At 44.6% G+C, this 19442-nt stretch overlaps 1 protein-coding gene across 1 annotated transcript in view; it reads right to left on the bottom strand.

Annotated features, from left to right (window-relative positions):
* Positions 1-18693, bottom strand: part of SLC6A6 (solute carrier family 6 member 6) — an 89813-nt gene extending 71120 nt beyond the window's left edge. Inside the window, exon 1 of the mRNA XM_050312623.1 lies at positions 18476-18693. The gene's annotated coding sequence lies outside the window, so the exon portion shown is untranslated. The remainder of the gene's footprint in view (positions 1-18475) is intronic.
* Between the last annotated feature and the right edge of the window lie 749 nt (positions 18694-19442).

The following is a 19442-nucleotide window of genomic DNA, read 5'->3' on the forward strand; positions in this document are numbered from 1 at the left end:
ATACCCAATTTAGATGCAAGTTCTCACCATGCATCACTTTCAGAACAAGTTTCTTTGTAAGCTGTTGACAGAAAATGTTTATAGTCCTATTATACTCCAGTAAAAATGCAAACTGATTAATGGATGTAATATCTTTTCCTTCAGTTTACTGGAGTTTATTTCCCAGTTGTGCAAAGTTTTGTCTGGATTTTTTAAACAAATTCACTTTGTCCTGACTCAGGCTTTTTGTTCTCCATGAATGGTTTAACAAGCTGAAGTTTGGAGAATTTGCAGAGTGTGTCTGTTTTGGAATGACAATATTTCCAGGGAACCAGGATTCCTAAAACCGATTATGTTAATCAGAAATGTGTTGTAACTCCTCTGCTTTGGGAACACTGAGATAACAGATCACCTTTAACTTACTGACACACATTGAGTTTTGACTACTGAATAGCTGCAACAGTCTACACATAGAGTATCAGCTATTTGTAGCACTTGGCAAACAGGATAAAATAGGTGAAACTGATTTTTTATCAGCTCTCTGCAGGTCTAAAAATCTTATTTAACAAAGGGTTTCTATACTTACTGAAGTTAAGCATACACTGAAGATAAGCAAAAGCCTGAAAGCTTTGCTGAATTCATACTCGGTTAGGTAAGGTTATACAGATTTTGCTTAATCTGGGCCACAGCTAACAGCTGAGTAGTGATACTGAGTGTAACAACCAGGACTCCAGGGAGGGTGTGGATACTATTTTTGACCCACTTAAATTGATTGCTATTCAAGTTTTGTGTCATTTACATGTTACAAAAGTACAAAAAATCTACAAATAAACCCAAGTTACCCACTTGGTTTAATGACACCTCACTATCTTATAGCTCTCCAGAGCCTTTTGGCTTTTTACCCTGCCTGGTGACTTTGTTTTTCACCCCAACATGCCAAGTTGGCTGATCTTACTGAATATTGATATGTGAAAGGAACGAGCCTTCCCTTTATTTAATGTGGGTCTTGTTTGCTCTTCCTGGCATTGGATCTTTATTACGTCTGCAGGGAGGGTTAGCATTTAATCTATGTGTTATTGCAACGTGTCTTCATCAAGATAGAGGCATGCCCTAGCAGGACAAGGTGCTGCGAAAGTTCAGGTTGCTGCTGTTGCTTCCAGCAAAGGAAATTATTTTTCAGCCACCCATGTTGAATTGCCAGTGGCCAACATGAAAACCTTTTGCAGACCAAAAGCTACCAGACCACAGATATTTACAACACATAAGATGCAGCTCAGGGACGAGCAAGTCAAAGGCTGAATCCTGAATTTTCTACTGAAGGTTTGATCCTGTTAAGATTGACTTGCTTAAGAAATCTTCCTTTGTGATATTAAACCTATTGATTTGAACATGAAACCAATCCTTTTCCTACTGAAATTCCCCCTGAATACGGGGAGGAGAAGCCAAAACTTGTGGATTACACCAGTGAAAGAATATGCTATGAGCAGGCATTATGGGCTTTGGGAGGAACAGAACAGAGTACATGATTAAAAATCACAGGATCATGTTCTCAAACCAAATGCATGGTCCTTAAAAGCTTTCCTCTGAAATGAGTGGGAGGGAGGCTTTCAAGGCTAAGTCAGTGCTGCATTGTAACACACCTTTGCCACAACTTTGGTTGATGGTTCTCCCAGCGTACCTGTCTGTGGACAAACCACACACAAGGTATTTGTGACCTTCATATACAGAGCTTGTTCTTTCCAACAAAAGCAAATGAAGCTCCCAGCTCATAAAGAAAGACACTTAGATTATGACAACCTGCTGACATACATGATAAATGTGGGGTTTTTTTCAACTCAAAATAGCCAGAATACCTCTATGAAATATTCTTTCTCACACAACATACTGTTTTCTCATTATGTGTGTTGACATTTTTCAGACTGACCTCAGCTAGATATTTTGTTCCGGAGTCCCCATTTAGTGGAACATTTAAACAATAACACTTTGAAGCATGCTCAGTCTCTCTTTTGAAGTCCATTCAGGCTCTGCCCTAGGGTCAGCAGGCGCATTCCAGCAATGATGCACGGACCATCTGCTGTACAAGTTTAAATCCCACTGGTCCTATACCTAGAGGTACTAACACGTTGCATAACTCGCACTGAAAAACAGCCTGTCAGTTCAGATGGGGTTTGGATTCATTCCTATAGTTCTCTTATCCTCCTGCTGGAAGGCCTGTGTACAGTAACCTTTGAGTGTGGTTTCTGGAGACTACAAATTAATGAGATAAATAATAAGAAATGGCATTAAGTTCTTACATTCAAACCCTTTATTTTCCTTTGCCCATTTACACCCTGGTTCTGTGATTCCCAGAGTTCACTGTCTGAAATCTCATTTAGGTGCCTTCCTGTTCCAGTCTTTTCACTTTGGTGGGTTCTGAATAAGTTGCTCTAAATAGTGATCTGTGGCCTAATGTCAATTGCTGAACATGGGAAAACCAGGATGGTGCAATATGAAGGGTGAGTTTTCCAAGAAAACATCAGTGATCACATAACCAGTGACCATTTACTTGGGTAGGAATCTAGCATCAAAAATATGACAAAAATCTCTGCCAAAATATGTCTTTGTCTATATATTTTATCCACTGTGCTTTAATGCCAACTAGTCATTATTAAACTTAACAATGCATTGGCTAAGGTTAATGTATTTCAGACCCAAGCACTGTTGGTCTCATTGATGCTATGTAAACACAGAGGAAGGAGTGGTCCCTGCCCTTGGGAGTTTAAAATCTAAACTTGGACAATACACTTCAAACATATGGTATATCCTGCAGGCTGAACTACCAAACTTCAATCAGCATTAGCCTTAACAATTAATTTATGTTGCACATATGTTCTGCATTTGGGGGCATTCGCCCTGATGGGCCCCTTGACAGAAATGCGAGTGTATGTACATGCTGACCTTTTAATGATACAAAAGAACATGGCAACAAGCAGGAGGAGGTCAACTGAGACCTGTGGGATGGAGCATGGCACGAGGGCAAGCATGGTAGAGAGACATAAATAGGGTACAAAAGAGGGAGATTTGGAAGTCTTGTGGCATAAGTGAAGGAGAACAGCCATATCAGAGCAAGTTTTTCAGAGCAGCTCTAGCACTAGTTGAGCACCAAAATAAGTGGGCACATTTCCATTTTTGAGTATCTGTCACTTATTTAGATGACTCCTTGGAAACTGAGTTCTCCGGAAAATCTGTCCTCAACAGTGGGTGCTGAGCACTACACAATCTGGCCTGTTCATTTCTCAGTATGTGGTTCATCTGTTCTAAGGAACAAGTCCTTCTGGGAAAAAAAAAAAAAAAGGCAGAAAGAAGTGTTGGACACAGAAAAGCATGCAAGCTGCCTTGTGGGCTAAGAACAAGAAAGGCAGAACGAGTAAAATTTCATAAACCATGTGAAGTCAAGTGTTGAGCCACCAGGACCCCTTATAAACACTGCACTACTCCAGAAATGATGGTGGGCATGGGCAAAATCACGGAGGAGTCAGAAGTTATGAATTGACTGATTTGCTTCATTTCCCTGCTCAAAATGTTCATACCTGTCCAAAAACCAACCAACCAACAAACAAACCAAAAAAGTGGAATGGAAACATTTGCCCCCCTACCCACAGGAGAAAACTGTGAACATTAGTTAAGATCAAAACATGGCCTCAGAAGGAAGAAGCAGCCCATGGGCTTGAAGGGACATCATCTGAGGCTTTCTGCCTCCACTGAACAGAGTAGAAAATGGCACAACAGAGCATGAAGGGACCCAAAGCTGAAGAGCATAACATGGGACATGCTCCCATGTATGCAGAAATCCAGCCCCTGGCTGAGGAGGGATATAAATCCCTCATGTCGTAGCCATGGCTCAAGATGGAGTGTGACATAGCACTCGTGGTAGCCAGTCAACTTTTAGTTAGACCTCCTCAGACCTTGCTGTCCCCTCTGAACTTCTGAATCAAAGCATAATGCACCTCTCTTTGCGTCACCTCCGAACTTGTCCTTGGATCTCCCTGGTGGGATCCTGTAAGAGGATCAGATAGGCCAGGAGGGAGCAGCTCCATTGTTTAAGCACAAAAGGCCACGTTCATTAGTAGGGCAGGCATCTTAGAACCAGTCGTGGAAAAAGAGAGTGGATTTGCCATTAAATCGGATATTCCTGGAGGTTTTCCTCAGCACAGCTCCCTCTTTAAAGCTAACAGAAGCAATTGAGAAAATTGCCCAGTAATTCCTGAGTTCCAGTCCCAGCTCTGACATGAACTCTGAAGCCAATATAATCCTCTTGTTCCTTACAATAAGGCCTCAATCCTCCCCTGCCATAAACCAGCCTAACACCATTCACCTAAGTTAGTGTTACCCCATTTGAAGATTTGGTTCAGAAATTAGGGCACCACGGGACAGGATCGTGCAGAAATATCCAAGAAAATCTGGTCCCCAGAGAAGTTTACACTCCAAAACAGCAATATCTGTACTTGTGAGCTGTCCTTATGACATTTTAGGCCCACGGAGCAGTTACCTCCTGACAAAACACGCTCCTGTGAGATGCAGGTTTATGAGTGATGGATATCTCTTGGGATAATTAACCATCTTCAGTTGCTACTGCCAGTGATGGGAGGGAGCCTCGCAGTGCCCACTGCGCAGCCATACATTCACTCTGTGGAGGAGCTGCCAGAGACTTGCATGGTGCAGGATCCAGTTCAAAGGGGCCAGGTCAGAAGCTGGTAATGACTCAAAATTTAAGGAAGGTTCCTAGGTCACACATCCACTGCCATTTTATAGTTACATTTGCCTTCTTCTTGGTAAACAGCAAATATTTTCTTGGAATCAGTCTCATTTCTTATGCCAGTGGCAAAATAAACCCCAGCTCATCATGGATATGTCCTTTCCAAAGAATTACCACAAAAATGTCTGAAACCCTATAAAGGCTGTTAATGACTCTAAATCTCCATAGGGCTTTTTTCCCCCTTCTTCTTCCCTCTTTTCTCCTTGCTCTGATGAGCTGGTGAGTTGGGAATGGTTTTAAATACCACAATAGTCATGGCAGGACATCAAAAAAGAAAAAGGAACAGAGTTTTGAAATATTTTGTGTAAGGCTTCAAGTACTTGAATTGGTGCTTAACTGACTGGCATGTACCACACAGCAGTCAGATGATCTCTGCAGCTTTGGGAAATAGGAGAAACTCTGGAGAAGGGTGGGGGGGAAATGGTCTCTCCCACATTGGTCTTTATTGTCTTATGGATTTTATCACAGTATTGTTCTTTATTTCCTGCTATTTATAGGCTCTCATGTTTTGTGCTGCTTTCATGTTTGTGTTATCTGCCTTCCCACGACATGCTTCACCCCAGCCCTTGCCTACAGCTGGATCCATAAAGGACAGGCACGTGGGTCTGACTGGCACATCAGGGCTCATCTTCTTTCCCTTGGCAATGCAGGCAAACTGCCCTTTTCTGGAGCACTAAGCAACCCAAGACGGTGATTTAAATGATGGTGGTTGCCCTGCACACTCTTGCCTAAAGGGACTGAAGAGTTTGTCATTGGGCTTTTGGGTATCAAGCACTGACATCCTTTAAAAGCCCCAGCCAGTGATGCTGGGGCTGTTTGCTCTAAAGCCCACGCTTTACAATGAATTTAAACTATTAGCCCATCAGTACATGAATTGATGATAACCACTCCAGAAAGTTCACCCGAATTATTTTATAACTCTTGTCTTTGTGCAAGGTACTGCAGAGAGAATGTGCTACAGGGGCTATTCTTCTCCTGATTCCCTGTGATTTAGGGATATAACTCCACTGACCTGAACTTACAAAAGTGAAGTTAGTTCTGGTTTGAAACAAATGGTGAGATTTCTAAAAGTCAGGTCCCTGCCTTAGTAAACTTGCTGCCTAAAAGGTGGCTCCAATAGGCTGTGGGGCTAGAAATAAAAATGGGAGAGGTGCAAAATAATTCTGAAATCACTCAAGTTCAGTGATTTAATCCTGTCAATGGCCTTGTACCACACCCCAGAGAAGTTTCCAGGTAGCCAAAACAGCAATTCCAGGCACAAAACAGAAACCAGGCTGCTGTTTAGGTGGGCTGAAACTGAGGGATTCGCTCCCAACTACAGTCCCTTTCCTGCACTTATGGAGTGACAACAAGCCTCTCACACAATTCCACAACTTGCATCACTTCTTGTGTACCAAGCAGCCTGCCTTGGAAGGGACCACACAGCTCAATGCCAGTAACAACAGGCAAAAACCCTTCACCTAAACAGAGAGGAACAGCAAGCCCTGCTTTGGGACCCTTTCACAACATGTATCCAGTAGCAACACCTGCTATGGGCTGCTGGAGAATTTTAAAGAAAATTAAACAGTTAATTAAAGATAGAGCCAGGCTTGGACAGCTTTTGCTTGTGGGATTTTTGGGCAAGTTACTCCCACTGTTTTACCTGTAAATATGTGCAAAATGGCCACAGAACATCATTCTTCAGTGTTGGAGAGCAGCATAAAGGCACCTATTTGTTGAGGAGAGTCATTCTGTTTTGCCTCAAATTGTGTGTATTCTGGGAACATCCCTTGAAAAAAGAAGCAGAATTTTTCTGTAAGCAGTGTGACGCTCAGGTTTTATGCAGACAGTTTGACACAGGTTTCTATAGTTAGGCTTACTCCTGGTAGCAGCCAGCCTGAAAGAGGAGACATGATGGAAACTGCAAGCATCTGTAATGCAGACTAAGCAAAGATAAAGTGCAGTGCAAAGGGAATTTAGTGGTGGTAGAGAGCGTGGTCATGTTGGTGAATCCTGGGATTCTTTCTAAGGTGCTGCTAAGAAGCCAAGCCATGAACATTGTTAAAGCACATGCTTTATCTCCCAGGCACAAGGGAGTCCCAAAAGCTGCCATCTAAAATTTTTACAGAGAAATCATCCATTGCAAACAATGTGGGGAAAGCTATGTGGAAATTCTTTTTCAGGGTGGAAGAAAATAAATCGCTAGTAGGAACTCCACCACACTAGAAACCAAAGACCGGACCAACTCTCATTCCATCTGAGAAAGAATTAAAAGCGTGAAACCAAAGTTTTCCAGCAGAGACTGCTGCAGAGGCTTAAAAGAGTGGCTCTGGAGCAGCTGCTGGAAAATATAGCCCCAGCCCTCCCAAAAAGTGCTGAGCGCCTGGGTGTTCATGGAGATCAGCATGGATAAGGGGGTGTCACCTCTCCCAAGCCCAGCAATTACATTCTCCTCCTGTCTTTTGTTTCAGCTGACGAAAACCCGACTGTTTTCAGCTCAGGGTCTGGTACAAGCCAACCCCTGTTTATCTCCTGAGCCACACTTTTCAGCATGTCATCAGGTGCCCTCTTGGCCACCATCTAAGGCACACTGACAGGTTGCGGTAGCTTTCCAGTCAGACTCTGAGATGGTTATTCACACTTTTATCATGGCAAGATTAGATTATTGTAATTCTTTATATTGGCCACCTTCCCAAGGGGGGGCTCTGCACAAACTCCAGATGGTGTGAAATGTGGCCAGCAGGATTTGAGTTAAGAAGGGACAGTATCATCCATTCTGTTAAAACCTCTACCTTGGCAACTGGTTAGACAGCAAACTGATTTCAAACCTGTCCTTCTTCCCTCTGTGCCCAGCTGAAGTCAGGTCTCTGTGAGCAATATTATGATTTGTTATGGTCTGGAGTACGTTACCCAGGCTCACACTACCTGGTAACAAATTCTCTCAGGAGTGATTTCAAGAAGGGGTGAGGGTAGTATAAACCTGATTTTGATCTGCTCATTCTACTCTAAAGCCTGTGCAAAAACTGGGTGGAATACTGCAATTACACCCTTTGCAAACATAGGTAGTGTCAGGGAGCAGTGGGCTCTCCTGCTCTTACTGCACCAAAACTGCAGCCTAAAGACCCCTCCCTGCCCCCTTCTGGACAACTACCTCCAGCCATAAGGCAGAAAATCATAGCCCTCCTTTGGCACAGCTGGGGACAAATGGCAATGACAGCCTTACCCCACAAAGGCAGCCATCTAAATGCAGCACATCCTTAAACTTCTGAATTTCAGGTGGGTAATCTCATCCCTTCTAACCTCAGTGTGGGCTGCCAAAGGGACACCCGGACAGCAGCTGGGCACCCTCCTCCTGCTCTAGGACTGCAGGGCCTCACCAGAAAACATAGACTGCTGGTACGTGTTCCTATGTGCCATCTTTCACGTTGTGTAAACAGTGGCTACACAAACAATTGATAGGATAATAACTGGCTTCATACAGACCAGCACAAATAAAACCTTCCGGTGTTTTGGGCTTTTGTCTTCTCAGAACTTTCCTTTTCTAGAAGAGAGTGATATGAAAGGTGTATTCCTTCATATTTCATTTGTTTTCATATTGAGTCCAAGAGTTAAAACCTTCCCTGATTTAGCTCACAGTGGCTAAACTCCTGCAGGCCTTTCACGCAAGGCAAGAGTCTTAGGCAGGCTGTAATTAGAATCTAGTAAAGAATGATCATTTGGCTTCTTTTTATTAACTGCTATTGACACAGCAGTATGTGATTTGCTGCATAAGAACAAGAAAGGCTGGGGACAGCTTTTGCTGTGCAGTGGAATGGCATGGCAAACACGGCGTGCCCTGAGCTGTTTACCTTCCCCGTCACTTCTACAGGGAACCTGTGACCTGCCACTCACGGACGTGGATATAAAAGCTGTTTTGGTTGGTTGTTTTTTCTGTTAGTGCAAGACAGCTGACACAGACTGTTTGCTTTGGGAAAACAACCAAACCCTTTTGTTTTGCATGAAGGGGGTGAAAGAACCTGTATATATAGAATTGCCCTGACTCTGCAAACAGCTACTGCATAAGGAAGAGTGAGTGACAGTCAGCTTTGGGGCACAATGACTGTCATTTTAGAAATTCAGAAGCCTCAGGAAGCTGTTGAAGAAAAAAAAATATTCCACCACATGGATAAAAATACATTTTAAAGAAAAAACCAGCATGTGAGAGAAGAGGCCAAGTCAGGATGAAATCATGAGAATTAGGAGTTGAGAAAAAATGAGATAGAGGTTGGTCTCTGCACTTTGAGCTTGGCTGATCTGTACTTGCCATGGGACTGGGAAGTATAAACAGACCTTTTGTACCACTTTTATAAACCATGTCCTGCTGCACCAGATGTCTGGCCACTTTAACACAAGAGAACTCATAGGAATAGCTTTGGGATTACTGCAGCCTCTATCACCCTGAGAGCAGCTTCAAGGGCAAGAGTTACCACAGCCTAAACCCAGCACTTTTATACAGCCCTGCCTCAGTGCTGCCTTGAGTGTGATGCTGCCTATGAGGGATGCTGACAGACCTGCCAGCTGCAGGTACCCATTCGTTCCATTTCCAGGTTTCTCCAAAACAGGAAACCACTCAGCTGCTGAGCAAAGGTGCCAGTCCATGTCCCACCAGTGCTGAGGGCACAGCCTTAACTTTAATCTAGAATGAAGATGCTATTAGTTTTACAAAGGATGTTTTAATTTCCCAACAGTTCATTTTAAAGACAAATTTTATCAGCATTTGTTCAGCTGAAACACTTCACCAGTAGTTGGGCTTGAAGCGTCTGAATAGAGGCATCTAGAGCTATTTTAGAGTTTGCAACCCTCCCTAAGGCACCTGCACAGGTAAAATTCAGGGCCTACAGGAGACTCACATCTTCTTTTAGGGGCAGATGGAACTCATGTGGGACACGTGGAGGCATTGTAGTATATCACAATATCCTATATAGTGCCAGATTCATATGGGGAGGCAACTCGACTGCCTACTCTGTGAATCAACATGGTGTTCGCAGAGGATCTGCTCCCAGCTTCTTTGTCTGCTAAGAACTGAGCCATGAATGCATCTTGTGCATTTCAGAAAACTGTTCCAAAGGAATGCTGGGAAAGGGAATGCTTGCTTATTTTATGTAGAAAATAACAGTTTACTTGTATTCCTGCAGATGACCCTTATTTTAGCAAGAAGTCACTAGAAAGGTGTCCATGACACCAGTTACCATGGCCTTGAGCAGCTGAGCAGAGCCATGATCTGCTCAAGTCGTCATGCACCAAACATAAATCCATTCAGCACATGCACATGACAGTGATAACCATCTGAGGAACCAGGTTACAGACTAGAAAATTAGACAGCAAATCTCATCCCACTGTGTGTCACATAGCCCACCAGCCCAAACACGTGCCATTTCAAGCCAAGTTCTTTATTAGATGAAAGGAAGGCCCTTCTTGATCAGATAAACAGCACAGTAAGTGTTGCAGCCCTCAGCTGTGAACATGAATGCTCAATATGCCAGGTGGCTTAAACTGCAAGCATGTAATCTCCTGTTGCTGTGTAGCTTTCAGGCATCCTTCCATTCTCAATTCTCCTGATAAATTTGTTTCCAAAGAACACATTTTCCAGCAATTCATAACATAAAACATCACACATTATGAAATCTATCTACTCCACTACAGCCAAGAGTGAAAGAGCTCATATATCTCTATAGAGCCACTCTTGAATGGCTTGGGGGAAGCCCATTACAAGGAGGTCTGTTGTATTCTCTAGACACCATCACACTTATGTGACCATAAGTGTGAATGACTACCCAAACTTCAGGATATTTGCAAATATAGCTGAAGAGTGAGTAGAAAAACAAATAGATTGTAGGCATTCATACAGAGCCTTTAATTAGAGAGAATAACGTGGCTCTCTGCATAGGAAAGCCATATCTTTACATGGTGCAGATCAACACAGCTCCATTATGGAATTACATCAGTCTGTGCCAGTAGGGATTCGGTCCAGGAATGCACACAAGGATGTCTGTCTTTACCATGGAAACACAACACCTAGGTGAGGGACCACACGAGCAGCTTAACAACTGTATTAATACTTGACAGGGCAGGAAAGAAAAATGAAAACAATTGTTCTAATTGAAACTATGGGGGGTGTGTAAGTAGGGCAGAATGCACAGCAATTACCTGATTTGGAGTGGAGCCACAACACCAGCATTACTGCTCCTGCTCCACGGGACTGTGAAGGAGCCTAAGTAAACAAGATTTTGGTTTCCCATCTTTGACTAAAATGGTTGTTTACGCAGAAACAGAGAACTGTGTAAAATGACATGGTGCCTGCTCAAGTCTGAGGATTGAAGTGGGGCCACAAACTGAGGAGCTGAATTTCTACCCACACTTGCACCAAACAACAAAGAGATGTGGTGATCCCTGGGTTTCCTGCCTGGATAGTGGTTGGGCACAGCTTTGACCAGCTATGGAAAGGAAATGCCAGGTTACTGCAGATGAAATCAAGGCTCTATTTCCAGGACTGTTAACATGAAGATTCTGGATTTCCTCAGGCTGGAGATGCTACCAGCTCACAGTTCCCTCTCGCTGCAGTCCACCTGCCACATGCTGATCCCTATTCCTTCCTCAGAGGCATCACCAGCAGCCCCCGGGCCCTGCTCCTCGCTCTCCACCACATACTCTCCATGTTGTCTGCAGAGAGTCAAACCTGCACAGAAGGCTCTCCAGAGACCAGTTCCCAGAAATCCCACACTATGGTGGATTCCCGAGCAGGGGGTGCATGAGAAGCATGAACACCTAATAGCAAAATGAGGAGCCACAGGTAGCATGGGTGGGGGATAACCTGGCCTGGTGTGAGCTAGGAGTCATTTGGAAGCATCAGTTGAGAAGGAGCAAAAGTGTCTACAGGAAAGACTGGATGAAGCCCTGAAGGAACAAAGCTCCTTTTCCAAGGAAAAGCCCAATAGGCAATGGCTTACCCAACGATCCCCATTCATTGCCCAATGAGCATGTCTTACTCATGACAACAGAGGAACAACTTCAAGCATCGGCCCCATCCCCAGCCATTGCTTTGTGACCGTGCCAAGCAGTGACTGCAGCCGAGCCGGCAGTACAGAGTGACAGGTCCTGCACGTCACCAACACACAGGTCTGAACCTGTGACCCACAGGTTCTGCAGACCATCACAAATCCCCTGAGACATACAGCTCCCCACAGCCTTCCAGGTTGTTTTTAGTTAGACAAATTCAAATGGCTGCCACAAAAGCTTAATCTCTTTCCAGCCACACTCACGCTGAGTGTCAATAGGAAAAAGTCTCATGAATACGCTTGATAATTACAGAGCCGTGGCTGTAGCAAAGAACAAAGTATAATGCAGGCTTGAATACTCAGGAAATTGACTGCTGATATGTTTCCATTCATTGTTTTGTTCTCTGTTCTCAGTGTTATATTAAAATCTCCTACTAAGAATGAGCTTTCTTGTTTAATGGAACTTGTCAGTTAGAGGAAATCTGCTTGAGCTGTTTGATCTATTCTTTAAAATAATATTAATTGCAAACTTAGCACACGACCCTTACATAGCAGTTGAAAACTAGAGCTGATATTTTTCAAAATTTGTTACCCACAAAAAATCATGGGCCATCACTTTCTCACTTTAATGCATTCACCATCCCTTTGCCCTGACTATTCAGTCCTGGCTATTCATTAGATATGTTGATCTATCGTACCAGTCACCTGACATTGTTTTCCTGACTCTATTAGTGAAAAGTGATAGCAGTGAATAGCAAACGGTAAACACAGAGAGAATCTCTGGTCACGAGAAAATTCATGAAACCTTGCAGTTTGTGAGCATTTTTATAAAATCCTGACAACCATATCAACTTATTCAAGTGTGACCTCACATCCATAGGAAATCACGCTCAGTGCTTCTGCCTGCCTCTCCATTAATGGAACTGGCTGTCTATTTTGGATTCCATGTGACTCGTAATTAAAGACTGAATTTGCATGTTTGCTATTCATCCTGATTCCCAGCAACTGCATTCACAATAACAAATCTTAACAAATCCAGAATCTGGATTTCCAAAGTCCTACAATGCAATGGTATTTAAATCTGAAGGTTTCATTTGGTTTCTTGCAGACATAAAAGAACCATTTAGAAGAATCAGATGCAGTGGCCAGTTTAGACTCTGTGTAAATTTGTAGGATTATTTCAACTTGCTCGTTCTGAAACCTCAATGGAAATCTGCAAAAATGGGTTGCACTGGATGGCTCACAGAAACAGTATTTCTTTTGTGAATGTCTTCCTGCTTCCAATTATATCAGAATGATGGAAGAAAGCGGAAATAGTTGATTTTATGCTTCACGCAATTAGATATAACACATTATATCATCATCAGTATTTGATGCTTTTCTTTAGGCAATCTCAAAGACTTTTGGAAATGCTCAGAAGCCACTGCTCATGTCAGCACAATCAGAAGTGCTGTCACTTTTAGAAATTTGACTTTACAGACGGAGAAGTGGTGGTGTGAACCCCCTCCCCGAGAGGCAGACTCCCTTTCCCCTCCATCGCAACATCTCTTGCAGGCACTGGGAAGTGCCTCCCTTCTCTAGTGGCAGAAGGTTTGGTTGTACCTGTGCTTATTCATGGAATTTGCTTCACCTTGGCCTTGCTAAGAACACTGTCCTGTAGCTGTGGACTGCTGTCACTGCTGCAGCTCTGTTTGCTGACAGAACCGCCGACTGCGGATTAGGGGCAGCGAGACACCCCTACAGAGGTACCTTAATGATGGACGTGCCTCAGCTGCGACTGCTCCCTGCCTACGTGTCTTTCAGGACATGTACCGTCCTCCTCTGCTCCATCCTCCCTGCTCCTGACTAATTCAGGCAGCTCAAATCTCAGGGAATTCCTCTCAAATAAAACCATCCTCCCCCGCCCTGATCCTTTCTGAAAGCAAGGGCAGAATTGTTCAAAACAACCCAAGGGAAGAAATTCAAAATAGGAGGTGACCTCCTTCCAACCCTCAGTGCTCGGGGCCGAGGTGTGGCCCCCCTCAAGCTCCCTGGGTCATTCCAGCACCTTTGTCTCATTCCCTCCTGGAGCGACGCCCTCCCGCGCCGCCGCCTCCCACGCGGCTCGTGTTTTCCGCGGCCCATGAAGAGTTCTCTGTTCCCGCATGAGTCACGCCCGCAGCCCGCGGGCAGTGACATCAGCCTCTCCGCAGCCCTCACCGGGGCCGAGCACGCCGGCTGCCCTTGGCATTCGCTCGGAGCAGGGCTTTGTGCCGAGGATAACGGCGGGGAATGCTCGTGGGGAGGGCAGCACAGGCGATGGCCGCATCGAGCGATCTGCTGTGGGCGATGCCATCCCGCGAGCCGCAGGAGGAGCAGCTGCAGCAGCCCTGTTTTTCACGCCTGCCAGCAGGCAAACCCTCTCCTGGCATCCCCGGCGTGGTGCTAAAGCCCTGCCGGCTGTCACTACCTGCGCCAGCCACGCCGGGACACGGCACATGCTGCAGACACCTTTTTCTTTGACGGCGTTGGCATTTCATCTGAGACCGGGACAGAGAGGGTGCGGCCGGTTTTCAAGACTGCTTTGAGACCACAATAAGAGCTCTTTATGGGCTTAAAATTACCGTTCTGCAATACTGACAAACCATTCCCTCTTCCAGGAAAGCTGTACCAAATGAAAGTTATCCCTCCGTTGTTGTCAGCTGCACCAGTAGCATTGCAGACCTATAGCTCTTACCAAAGGCCACTACATCAAGGGATTGAATGACTTCATGACCTTGATGGATGCACAGAGCCAGTTCAAGAGTGCTCAGCTGTGCAAACGAGATGCTGCCACCTCATTGATAACAGGGGAGAGGGCTTGTGCCAGGGCAGAGGGGGAGACATGTAAGGATGCAGCAGATAATGGTGAATCAGGGAGACGATGCCAACTCTGAGCTTGCTGTTTTGGGGAGATAGGCACCCCACCTACTTCAAGCCAGTACCCTTCTCTCTGTGGCAGGAGCAGCCAGTGCAGTTTGCCAAGGCTTTGCAATAAAAATAAAAATTTATAATGAAGTGTTTTTCTACCCATTTGCTTCTGCTCGTGTTGCTGGAAATTAGAACCATCCCAGAGTGGCTTGCTCACCCACTGACTTCAGCTACACCAGCAAAGCCCACTCCATGTCTAGTGGGAAAGAGTGCCAGGTGAGCTCCCCCCAATTGCTTTTGAAATGTCAATAAGGCACTTACACGCAGAGAGGCACAAACCAAACTTCTCAGTTCCTGTGCAAGGAGAGTTCTGCTTTTGCTCTGAGCTCACTAGTTTGGTGCTGTTTGAGGCTTAGACTACAACTCACACCTGCACTTCTGCTTTAGATTTGGCTGAACCTCCATGAAATGTCAGCTACAGTTACGAGATTTCAGCACAAGAGATGGGAAACACCTGATGGCTGATATTTCTTTCTGAGGCCTTCTTTGTCCATGAGACTTCAGTACCCTGAACCTAAATCCTTCTCCCAGTTTGTCCTCCAACCCTGGCTGCACATGCTGTAGCCAAATAACATCCCCCCTATTTTTTTCCTTCTGGAGACACAGCAGCTGTTCTGTTTTGCTGCTGAATGAGGCAATGTTTTACTGGCTACGGTTTACTGATTTGCAGATTTTGGTGGCAATGCTGTCACAGAGTTCCCACCATCAGCCCCTGCCAGTATCCCCTTCCCACCACAAAACACTTGGGCCTTTCAGCTGGGCCAGTGCAGTTGTTCCTGGGCCGTGGTGACTGGACACTGATCTAGTTGAAGCAAATTGCAAAAACAAAAACCAAACACACAAAAAAAGGAAGAAAACAAAATCCTTCCTATTTTACAGGGCATTTTGTTTACGGTCTTAACCCACATCAGTTCCTGATGTGGCTTGCTGCAGAGTCACATGAAGAGTTATTTAGACACAGCTGGGAGGGTGCTGAGCTCAAGTAAAATGGTGGGAAAAAAAGGCTGAGGTGGGAACATCTCAAGGTAGAATTACTACTAAAGCTTCCTTGTCCTCAAACCATAGCCAAGGTTTCTTATCTTGAACCACAACCACGAGATCACCATAACTTTCCAGTAAACAGCCAATTCATTTCACAATTTGCACATCATTACACATCCTCCACATACCAGAGAATTAGCTCTACAGACTCCTTTCAGGCCTTAAAAGGATCCTTAGGCTTCAGTTTTCATTTTTAAATGAATACAAGCATTCAACCGAGCTGTAAGCTATTAAAGCAAGACATCACTTCCGTGATAAACTAAATAATTTCAAAATAATTCACTTAATTGTCCCATTCATGGACCTATGCCTTCAGAATGGGACATACTTTGAGATTCCAAGTGACACAAATAATAACAAAAATAACAACAGCACATTCCATCTTACTGAACAAAACAGTGATATACCAAAATACAGCTCGTGCTACATTATCGCAGGCTGTGCAGAGGTGTGGGTGGGAAGCAGGAGGCTGCAAGAAGAGACAGATAGAATGGCTCTTACATGCTACTTTTTGCTCTGTGTTGCTATTTGCCTTTTGCTGGAGAAGCGCAGCAAATACATTAACACCCGCACGAAAAATGAGCTGAGGTAATTCCATCTCTGAGCATGTGATCAGTCCCTCTGCCACAAATGTTTTCCCTCTAGGTCCATATCTGAATCTCACACAGACTGACTCACGCTGCGGCCGTGCGCGTCACTACTACCCGGCAGCGTCAGGCTGTCATTTGTTTCCTTTTGGAACGGGATGTTCTATAATAGCTCCAACTCCCACTCAACAGTTGATGAAATTGCAGTTCTTTCACATACCTCCTTTGTTCCTGAGCAGCACGGAGTTTTCAGTTTGTTTCTAAGGTGCTAAAAGAGGAGCAGAGTGGCCTGAGCTCGGGATGCCTCACCCGAAGCTCAGATGAGATGTGTCTTTTAACAGGATGAAGGTGTGATGGTTCTTGGTGTGCTGTAGAGTCTGCTTTTCAAAAAGACAAAGGAGGCACAGAGCAGAACTGTTGATTCTGGGGCTACTGCTTGAAGTACAGCCCCCTGTCTCATTCACAAGGCTTCTTTTCCTACAGCCAGGGAGAGACTGTCATGTACATGGAAGGTAAAGCTCTGGACCTGCTGATGGAGCCATTAAAGCAGAATCAGCTCTGCATCAGAGTATCTTGCTGTGACGCTCAAATATGTAACAGTTGCTTTTCAACACTGGCTAGGTTTGATCCTCTGCTCCTCAAATGCTAATCCACATCTCTGTCATAGTCTGGAACAGATAAGTGCTTCAGAAGTGAATCCCTGACTGACTGTGCTTCAGTTCATATTGTGGCACAGTTTCAGAGCTCAGTGAGTGTCAATAATATAGAGAAAGAGTCCTCAGCACCAACTGGTCTGTTCTGCTGGCTTGGTGCTCCTGTCACACCAATCCACCTGCTACCACTGCTTGCTACCTGCCTTTCAGAGCCCAAACTCCTGGAGCTGTTGGGTCTCAGCACAGAACTGCAAAAGGAGGAACATGATGTGGTTCTAGAGGTGCAGCAGAAGAGAGGAAGCTGCAGTCCCCCAGGGTTCCCTGTCCATGAAAAGACCATGTTCATCAGGATACACCCGTAATGCTGCCAAGTTTCCTGCTGGGAGCATCCTGACAGGCAGCTGATACAAAGGGACAGAACCAAGGGAGAGAGCCAAAGAATGAAAGGATGTAAATGATGACAGCATTTCTCCTGCTTAATTTTGGGATGCTGCTATGATTCAGTGCAGGCTAAAATGGATTTGTCTCCACACTGGATACACAGGAAAATGGGTGCATTGCTATGCAGAATCTAGTGTTCCCTGTTCCAAGTGCTACTCCTCTATTTATCAAAGAGCTTTAACCAAGTGAAGATCTGACGTTACTCTCTAAGGGTGCAGCCATTCCCAACGAGGAGGTCAATGCCAACTTCAAGTGTGGTAAAAAGAGTATTCCTAGCATTCTTCAGAAAAAAATTATCACTTATTATCTGCCACTAGGAATATAATGGGAAGCTTAAAGATGACCTGGAGACAATTTGGAAAAGCAAACATATACTTTTCAAACTACACATAACATTTCTCTGAGAAACAGGAAAGTTCCTGAGGCTACTGCCTGCAAGAGGATGTCCTAAGAGTCTCTGAAGATATTTATTCTGACCTCCTGGACTTTTGTCCAAGGTTCATTCACTGGGGTTAAATAAATAAGTATTAACAAGCATCCCAAAGCTCCAGACCTTCCACTGTCCTACACTGAGCCAAGACCTTAAGCAAAGAGGCTTAAGTCACATTTATATTTCCTTTGACCTAAAGACAGAGCACAGCTCAGTAAATCCCAGTTATGGAGCGAAAAGACCTTTATGGCTGCACAACCTTGCATTCAGCTGCCTGAGAAATCTTTAGAAACCACTGCAAAGGCAGATCATCACAGCCTGGCATTCCCTGCTCACTGCAGACAACTTTACATGCAGCACTGTCTGGGGAAAGCAGAGCCCCAACCCTGACTGACTTGCATGAGAGCCCTCAGGAATCCTCCTGGTGCTGCCTGGCCAGCCTTAGGTAATGCTGCACTGCAGGAATACAGTGCTCAGGCTCTCGGAGCCGGCCCTCCAGCTTTGGCAGCCGCCAGGACAAAAGACAGTCTCTAAATGGAAGTCACTACAATCTCACAGACATCACCTATGACTTTACCTGGGCTTACCTGGGTCGATGTGGAGGGTAGGGCAGCGTTTCTCTTGACATTCAAAACGAACGCGTGCACCAGAGAATACGAGGCTCCTCGAACACAGGGTATTGTTCTGGATTTCGTATTTCTTCGGGGTTGTCTTGGCAACGAAGAGGGTTTGCCGCTAGAGGTGTGTGAAACACTGGGCAACAAAAAACATCACAACTCCCACTTGTTTCATTCCATCACCCTGTTAAACCAGGTTCTTTTTCAACCTGCTGGGATGCTATCAGTGCACTGTGTGTCGGGAGGGGCAGCACGAATCAGCATGAACTCCTCTGCCTCCCCCTTCCTCCTAGTGCTGTGATTCTGAAAATAACAAAAATGGACATTTTTCATTGGGAAATGATGCCTATCCAGACACCTTTATAAGCTGTTCCCTTTCTCCCTTCAACTACTTTCTTAGGGAGTAGTTCCCTGGCAGGCAATGGAACCAACAATTCCAGAATGGATGGGTGGATGGTTTTAAGCAAAATTAGTTTTTGGTTTTTTTTTTTGTTTTGGTTTTGTTTTGGGGTTTTTTGTTTGTTTTTGTTGTTGTGTTGGTTTTTTTCCCATTTTGTCCTAGTCAGGAGTCTTTCCTTTGTAAAGAGAAGAGATGCTGGACAGCTAATGCTACAACTGGTCAACAAGTGAGTGGCAGTGCCCCACTTGCCCTTCTGACTCAGCTCCTTCCACGGACAACAGACCTTTATTTGCTGTGAGTGAGGTCCAGAAATTATTCTTGAAAGTTTTTAAATCATCTTTGGATGCAATTTCACATTGCTCATTGGTGTCGCTTGCCTTTACTTTTACTTACGGAAGGCATTAAAAAACTAACTCAAACAGCTGTTCACATGCCTCTATTTTTTATGTAGCAAAAGGAAAAAAAGGCTGAACAGCTGTGTCAGTAAAACACATCCAGGTGGCCTCCCTTAGGCAAAGTTTCTACGAAATCTGGAAG

This window comes from Myiozetetes cayanensis, unplaced genomic scaffold (assembly GCF_022539395.1).
Source record: "Myiozetetes cayanensis isolate MyiCay16 unplaced genomic scaffold, myiCay2020 scf18, whole genome shotgun sequence".
NCBI lineage: Eukaryota > Metazoa > Chordata > Aves > Passeriformes > Tyrannidae > Myiozetetes > Myiozetetes cayanensis.